Raw genomic sequence first — 8,886 nt, 5'->3', positions numbered from 1 at the left:
ATTACTATTATTATTGAACAAGTGGTTTGATGTGTATATATATATATATATATATATATTAAATTGATTCGAATTGTTGAATGAATATGAATGAATGATTGAAAGTTGTAGTTGAAAATAAAGAAATTTTTATACTTTGAAAAACAGGTAGATAATATAAGTTAAGGATGAACATGAGTTGAATCGGATTTTTGATTGATTTAAAATCAATCCGACCTGGTGTAAAGAGACTTTATACCTAAAATCTAACTTAAAATTTGGAGTAAAATTCACACATTTTTATTAGGTAAAATAGAGATGTAATTGAAAATCATAGAGATAAGTATTATTTCAATTATTTATGTCTAAATATGTATTTAAAAAAAATCCATCTTATAATATTAAATCAGATTAAGATCTATCGAGTCTGAGTTCAATACTCAAATACACAAAATTTTAATCTTAATCATCTATTTGTATATATCCAACAGTGTACAATATAAATGAAATTTATTCTTACACAGAGAATTAATTTATGCCGTCGACTATCATTTTGTAAAATGATACTATACGGTTCATATATATTTTTCTTGTGTTACGTAATAGAATTGAAGTTGCTCACCACCTTTGTAATAGACAAAAAAATAATATGAAATAGACGATAGAATTGAAGGGTTATTTTTCTTCAAAATGATGAGTATTCATCACCACGTGCTGAAGACTTGGACTGTGTGTCAAAGTTTTCTCCAGAGAAAATCATATATAAATCATATTGTTGCTATCATATATATAAGCATGGTCGGGCCAACCAAATTGGAAAATATTTAACATGAAAATGTTGACTGTAGAATTGTCATGTTTAGATTATTATTATCTGCACCGGTTTAGTTAAGAGATCATAAAAATCATATATCTTCACTGGATCTTTAAAAAAAAGTTCGGGCTAGTGATGGAAATTTAACTCGGAATTGATAGGTTTTGATAAGATTTTATATATAGGGATGAAATCGAATTTGATGAAAAGTTTAGGTTTATATAATCAATATGTGCTAAATAAATAAACATAGAACTGTATCTTGGGTTATAATGATCAAAATATGCAACATTCTGTAACATGATGAACTTAAAGCATTATTATTGGGCCTATACATGCCTGGAATATGTTGCTTAGAGCATGTTGAACTTCGGTCGAGCCATGCTCGCTTCGGACCAGATCGACCAGCAGATGAAAGATGTCTGCAATGTAATTTCTGCATGAATCCCTCTCCAAGCAACTCAATGCCTTCAACGCCGACACGAGCAGAGGCGTTCGAGCTGCCATTTTCTCCTTTCTGGCTATCCCCAATGGGAGAATCCAATGAGTTACCGGCATCTCGACCGATTTCTTTTCGGGCGCGTAGTTGGTACAGCTGAGGTATATCAGCAATATTTTTTCGCACACTGCCACTAGTGATCTTAGGTTCATGTCCCTAGAGGTGGATGGATTGTTTTTTACTAGATCTTGGAGGAAGTTGAGGTAGTTTTGGTACGCCTCGCTCTCGAAGTGGACCAGGGCGGTTCGGAGATCTCCAATGCCAAGCATATCTTCTTTATTTTCTTCTGCAGGGCGGTTTCCGAGTTCAGTTGCTGAGCATGCGATGTGATGGAAGAAAATGTCTCGACAATGACTTTAACGTTGGCAGCTGCCAGGAAGTATAGGTTCATTTTGTATATATCGGTTATGACCTGAAATGATGAAATTCCAAACAAATATGATCGTGTCGTAATTAGCATATGCAAGAATAGAGGCTGTGCAATGGGAGAACCTGCATGATGAGCAGCTGGACCTCGATGTAACTCTTCATTTTCGAGATCACGTAAGCCGCGGTTTGCAGATTATCGTCCTCGATGTCATCCTTGCACAATCCTTGCTCGGAACTTGTTTCAGTAGTAGTAGAGGATTCAGAATTCTCGGGCAACTTGATGTCATCCATGGTTCTTAAAATCTTCATAAACCCGGGCAATGTCGCCGAGGCTGCTTCTTTTATAGCTAGAAGGATTTCCTGCCATTCGTCTTTTGTAAGTCTGCTTCCTAACTCTACCGTTAAACGATACATTGCAGTGACCCCGGTGCTTGCAGGGCCCTTTATTGAACTCTTCAAGTATCCTGCCAGTACAGAAACCAGTTTTGGTAGTTGGGACCTCAACACATCGTAAAAACTTATAAATATATCTACAAGACTCTGCGTTGTTGTGGCAGAAGTCTCTTGGTCCCATGGACTTCTACCGGAACGAGGAGATTTTGAAGTCGGTGAACCCTGTGTTACAGGAGATGCACCATTAAATATGGGGAGAACAACATAGTTAAAAACACCAATCCAGAATGTTCGTGAGAAAAGATGACCATGATCCTTCAGGACGTTGGAAAGCAATTCCAACGAACTTTTTCGGATAGCTAACCTCGAGTCCGATGTTAGTTCCAATAAACCTGAAAACGACATATCGCAATTCTAACTTAAGACAGCAACATATACATGTTGAACAAACTAGTTCTTACTTCCATTGTCATGGAAGTGTGAACAAATTTATAGGGTGTAAGTAAATAAACTGGCAGGTTACCCAATAGCAGAGGAATCCAAAAGGATGCCTGAACATCCATATCAGCAAACCTTTGTAGATCAGAATCGTTCTTAGTTGCAACTGAAATGTTTGAACCGTGATCGGAGCTCTTATCCACGCAAACAAGCCCTCCCTCAGCAAGTTTGACAGCACAAAGCCGGAGAAACGAAATAGCATTAAGGCTAACATCACTGTCAAACCTGCAATTTGTGAACTTGATTAGGCATCTTACACAGTCAGTAAAAGTGGCAGCGTCTGTCTCGGTTACATGATGAAAGTATTCTCGAACTATTTTTTCCATGGTCTCAAAAGCTATCAGGACGATATTCTTCCGCTCATCCACAGCAGCAGCTGCGAACACCTAAGAAAAAAAGACAAACTAGTGTGAATAGAGAAGCTGTAGGAACTGCATGACAATGGAAATCATATACGAGCCATTAGCATACCATAAACACACTTTTCCATCCAGATTTCACGCTACTGACGCGGCTGAGGACCATCTGAGAAACGTATCGAACTATCAATTCTCTTATTTCTACAGAGTTGCTTTTTTGCATAACAATCACAAATGGCCTCAAAAATTCATTCTGGAAATTGTAATTTGCCAGCTCCTCACGTTCTAAGAATTTCATAGCAAGCCGCCGCAATGAATCCATCACAAAAATCGCTACCGATAAATTCTCAGACAGGCCAACTGAAACAAAGAAATCTGAGAGAACATCCCATATGCGAAACCAAACTAATCTGATGCGGTTCATATTGTAGTGCCTGCAACATAACATTCTAGAGTAAGCATTCTCCACAGGCACACAAAGGAGGGAGATACTATTGGAACTAGCATGCTATGGAATTTTCTTTTAGAAAATGATTTAATAATCTTACGCGATTTCAACAAGTTTCGTGAGGCTAAACACACGGGGTTTTGTTGGAGACTGCAACTCCGTTATCGAAACTTTGCAAAGTGCCTTCACAAAGGCCACTATTGCTTCACTGTTTAATCTTTGGCTATGTAGGAAAACATGGTTCAGCTCGGAACTCCCTATCTGTTCCAATAAATTTAAGTTTGCAATGAAGTTATTAATCTGCTCTTGAGTTACCAGTCCTGAACTGTTGACTCCAGCAGCGGTACTATCATAAGAACCTCCTCGGACAACAGCCATTACAGCTGGATTCTGGAGTGATCCTTTTCTCTTCAGAGATTGAAAACTAGCATGTTTTGGCAACTTTTCATCGGTTTCGACAGTAGGCACAGATAAAATAGATGTATCAGTTGGTGTACCTTCTCCCCCCAACAGTTGCAAATGCTCAATTCTGGACAGGCATGTCAATATATGCTCCCAGGCTTCCTGAAGATGGTTACCATCTTCAATGGCAATAGAAATTATTGCCTGTATTGTAAAATGTTTCAAAAGTGAGATATAAAAAAGTACACATCACTGAAAGGAACTTACACTATACACATGCAAATATTGCTAACAAAATTTGATGCATTTCTCAAATCTACTTCACTAACGAAAATTGGAAAACTTTTATTATTCAACCATCACAATTTTCTTTCTCAAAAAAGAAAAAAAACCATCACAAGTTTCTAATTGCTTCTACTTCGATTGATGTTCTACAGTCAAGCAAAAGCCAAGAATAAGGACCTATAAAGGATGAAAATATGAAATACAACAAAAGATCTGTTTTATATCTGCTGTGCAAGGCTCTTCATAGAAAGATTGAGATGCTGCAATTCTAACTCTTTCGTGTGTACAATAAAACCAGGCGAAAATTTTGATTCTTTGTTATTATGTGCAAAAATACTTACTTTTACAGCATCAACATTCTTTTGTTTCATGTCGGCAGCACAATGGAGAAAGGTGAACTTTGCCGTTGATGTGACAAAAGCATCTCTCTGTGTCTGCATTCCCATTGCTGCAGTTACATGAACAGCATGTCGAAAGCCCAGTAAGCATTGAGTGGTTGCAATTCTATCGTCACTCTGGTCAAGCGTGACACTGAATGCAGCTAGCATAGGTCCCCAGCAGACCTCCACCATAAACCTCAAGATTGCTACATCTGAAACAGAATGATACACAGACCTGCAAAGCAAAGAAAAAAATGTACTAAACATCATGCATATCGACTGGGAAAATTTGGCATGCTAGATGAAAAAATAAATCACTTTAAAATAGGGGGATGGAAATTGTATACTGAGAAAGGTACAAGAACAAAGTCCTCTTTGCTTAATGATGCATGTTGTTCTCTTATCATATTTTGTGCTAGACAAGAAACAAAAATCAAATGAATTCATTCTCAACCAACGTATATTATATAACCTGTGGGCTGCAGAAAATGTTTTATAACATTTCTACTCGTATATAAAAACAAGTGAAAAACTCATCTGAAGCTCACAGACAATTCTATAAAGAAGGAACACTGTCAAAACTATTGAATTGAGACTACGATTCAAGACATGAATTTGATTTTAGAGCCAAACATCAACTATTCCTTGTCTAACTGACCATCGTCAAAATGGATTAGATTAAAACTTACTCTGATTTTCCTGACTTTGCCTTAAACTGCTCTTGGATTTGTCTTATAAGAAACCCATTTGCACCCAATGCCTTTTCTTCTGCTTGCTTCCAAGTGACCAAATTGAGTATACCGTCCAAACCCAGTAACTTATTTAAGCTGTTCGCCTGGAAGCTTTGGGGAACAGAAGAATCAGCATTCATCTTAATTTCATTTTTCACAATCTGATCGTAAAGGGCACAAAGATATTCGTCAGGTAAATCCTTGCCGTCATCTACTCCTTGGTTGTTTCGAATGAAATCATACTTGGTCATCTGAATGCAGAAGCAACATAAAATAGAAATAAGAACAGAATCCAATCACTTGTAAATTTTATCCGTTATATTTAAGAACATAATGTGCAAGAGTACATAGAGGTGTTCCATATTATTGACACAAGAATATAAAGCGCCAGAATGGCTTACAAGCCCCAAAATAGATCAGGTAGGAGTTCTTAAAAAAAAAAGAGTACGCATATATAAGAATGTAAGCAAAAGCTCTCAATTTGATAATGTGCTGGAGAAACAAACCTTCTCTTTGACCATGCTATTATGGGCATCAGTGTTGAGCATTATGACAGAATATGCCAGTACGTAGGCAGTATCTGCACTAGTAAATGAGTTAGGATTGCATTTACAATAGCGCTCTGCAAACTTTTCCATGATGCGGTCAATTTTCTGCGCTTCTCCTGGCAATCTGAAGCCTTGTAGGAAGAATCTTATTGCTTCACCAAAATCCATAGATTTGAAATCAAATGAATCTACATAAGCATGCATGACTTTCAGAGCAAATTCCTCCCTTTCACCCAAATAATCACCAATCATTGTTTCATTCAGCCCAGAAGTGTTATTCTTCAGAAAAGAAGACACCTCCTCCGGAGAGTTGCCAACCTTTTTGGTGTTTATAAGAAACTCAATGCCTTTAGATGGCTTCCTGTTAAACAACGAGACACCTTTCTGCATAAAACCCAGTAAAGCCATCGTTAAAACCAAGCTTGTGAAGAAAAGAAGAAGACTGACCATAAGCTATATAAAAATACGTGAGAGAGTAGGAACCCAATAATAGTATGGAAAATCCTCATGATATATTAAAGCAGCCCTCTCCGATATTTTGGATGCTAAATAATTATGTTATACATGAAGACACAGTCATGCTCGATTCCGACACAAAGCATCAACTAACCTGAAGTTCAATCTTGTAAGCCCGCCGTTGCTCAAGTGTAGCAGCATTTGACAATTCGGAATTCACTTCTTGCTGCAACTCGAAATCAGGGACCGTTCCATCTTCTGCAGTCAGATTCGAAAAGCGCGCTAACGAAGTGTCACTTTTGAAGCTCTTACGCAAGACAGAATCACCTACTGCCAGCTTTTGGTCCATCCAAGCTCCCATTGACTTAATGATGCTAACCAAACACTTTACTGATTCATGCCGGAAAGTAATATCCTGGACCGGAGACAAGGTAGTGGTTGAAGCAGGTGGTGGTCCTAGAGCTGTTTTTAAAAGGCCGTTAACAATCCTGCAAATATCTGAGGGAATTATAAGAGTTTTAATACATTTTTATTAAGTGCAACACATTAAAAAATAAAGAATAGAATTTTCAAGAAAACAAAATACATAGAAGAGATGCTAAAGCACGCTCCTAGAACACCACCAAATGACAGGTTCTTGAATTCATTCTTCAGTAGAGCTACCATCTTCGATCAAAATTTGAGAGAACATAATAGGCTTCACATTTATGGATGATTTCACATATGAACGGATAACAAGTGTTTTCAAACATTTTACTGGAGTGAGTTATTGAGGAAGTAAAGAATGTGAATTAAAATGTTACACTAGAAATGAAGCTGAAGCACGCAATGGGAACATCAAACAATATTGGTGCTAGAGTTAATTCCCAAGTTCACCTACCTTTTGCAAAAAAAAAAAAAAGTGAAAAATAGGATTTCACAAAATGATCATTGAATACTTATCTAGAAAATATGACACGATGAACGCATTTGATGACATGAAAGCAGCAGTCACGTCAAACACTAGTACGAAGAATTATTGGGGAGCGGGGGGAATACCTTTCAAATATGTTTGGTGAATCCACATCGCAGTCATAGTTCACAAATATATCAACGATAATCTGTGAATCTACAGCAATATTTCCAATAGGTTAAGGACTGTTATTTTCTGTTCAAAACTTGGCTGTAGAACATTCTCTAGAACCCGGAGGACAAGCATGGGAAAGAATATTCCAATTTCATCTTTCAACCCTGTTCTATATTTCGTTAACAAGCTCATAAAAATAGAAGACTGGAGCTGGAAAATTGTCATTGCTGACAATGCACTGTTCTTTAACAACGATAAGCAGAGGAACTGCTTAATTGCATTAAGAAACCTGCAATTTTGTATCGCAGAATATAAGAACATTAGAATTACTTAACTGAAGACTGCAGAATTTATCACCAGTAGTACATGACACGCAACAATGGTTGTGTTAGCAGGCCAACAACCGTGAGAAAAAGAAATCCAATAAAGCCCAAAGTAATATGGCAACGTGCAAACAATCATAACTATTTACTATATAAAATCAGAACCCAACGTGAAAAAAGTAAAAAAAAAATTACTTGCCTCACATTCGAGCGCCAAATGGAACCCCCATTATCCATAACAACCTTGAGGAGCTCCAAAGACAGTGTCTTCCCTCTCAAAAGGATCTGATCATCATTCTCCTGAGATGAGAACTTCATCGACAATTTACACAAATTCTTAAAAACAAGAAACCCGTCCTCCCTAATTTTACTAATCCCATTAGAACCCGAATCCGCCCCTTCCTTCGTCTCTTCCTCCCCAATCTCCTCCACCTCCTCCCATTTCGACACCTTGAGCTCCACATTTTGCAACTCCTGATCCTTACTCTGCTGCGAAAGCTTCAAATCCGGAACCCCTTCACTAGCATTCATAACCTCGCTAACAAAATTCTGGCAATGATAAATGGAACTCCCTTCATTTAAAGTCTTATCACTGAACTCTAAAAGCTCACTAACAAACACCGTTTTGATCGGAACATCAATGGAATCTTCCTCCGCTCGGGTAAATATAATTAGCACAATCTGCGCTAGAACGGACTTAGCGCAGATCTGATTTGTCCCGCTTAAACCGCGTAAATATATGTTATAACAAGTCCTAACGACGTTAATCAAGCAATCACCCCGGACCAAAACGCAAGGACATCGGATGGCGGCAAGCAAAACTCGTAACACCCCGAGCTCGAGCGGTTCCTCGCCGATGCCGCCGACTGTGCAAACGCCTTCGACGATCTTGTACAGGATCGGATTGGATACGTTGTTATGGATCTCGCCACGAAATAGGCCGAACGAGAACAATTTGAAAGTGCATTCGAGGGCGGGCTCGGCGACTTTGGCGCAATTTGTTTCCAAGGCGAGTTGGATCGGGTTGAGTACGAAGTTGGCGTCGGCAGACGAAATGCCTAGCAGCGGTGACGTCGGATCGGACAAACCGGTGTCGGAGAGGGTCTCGAGCTTGTCGAGGGCTGATTTGCATGAGGAAACGAGGTGAGTGTGTTTTCGCCACGCGGCGTTCTTGATGATCTTGTCGAGAGGCGGGCCTAGAACACGGCCGCACCGCGACGGTCCTCCGAGCGTTTGCGAAGTCAACATTATCCGTTCACGTCGCTTCTGTAACGAACATCACATTCATTTGATTGCTTATGATTCTTTTTCAAATCTCTTGACGATTCGGGTGTTA

General features: G+C 38.6%; 1 pseudogene; it reads right to left on the bottom strand.

The window, feature by feature from the left end:
- Positions 1-1,092: 1,092 nt before the first annotated feature.
- Positions 1,093-8,798, bottom strand: LOC120177925 (annotated as a pseudogene).
- Positions 8,799-8,886: the final 88 nt, after the last annotated feature.

This window comes from Hibiscus syriacus, unplaced genomic scaffold (assembly GCF_006381635.1).
Source record: "Hibiscus syriacus cultivar Baekdansim isolate YM2019G1 unplaced genomic scaffold, ASM638163v2 tig00112343_pilon, whole genome shotgun sequence".
NCBI lineage: Eukaryota > Viridiplantae > Streptophyta > Magnoliopsida > Malvales > Malvaceae > Hibiscus > Hibiscus syriacus.
This window is presented reverse-complemented; position numbering and strand designations above follow the sequence as displayed.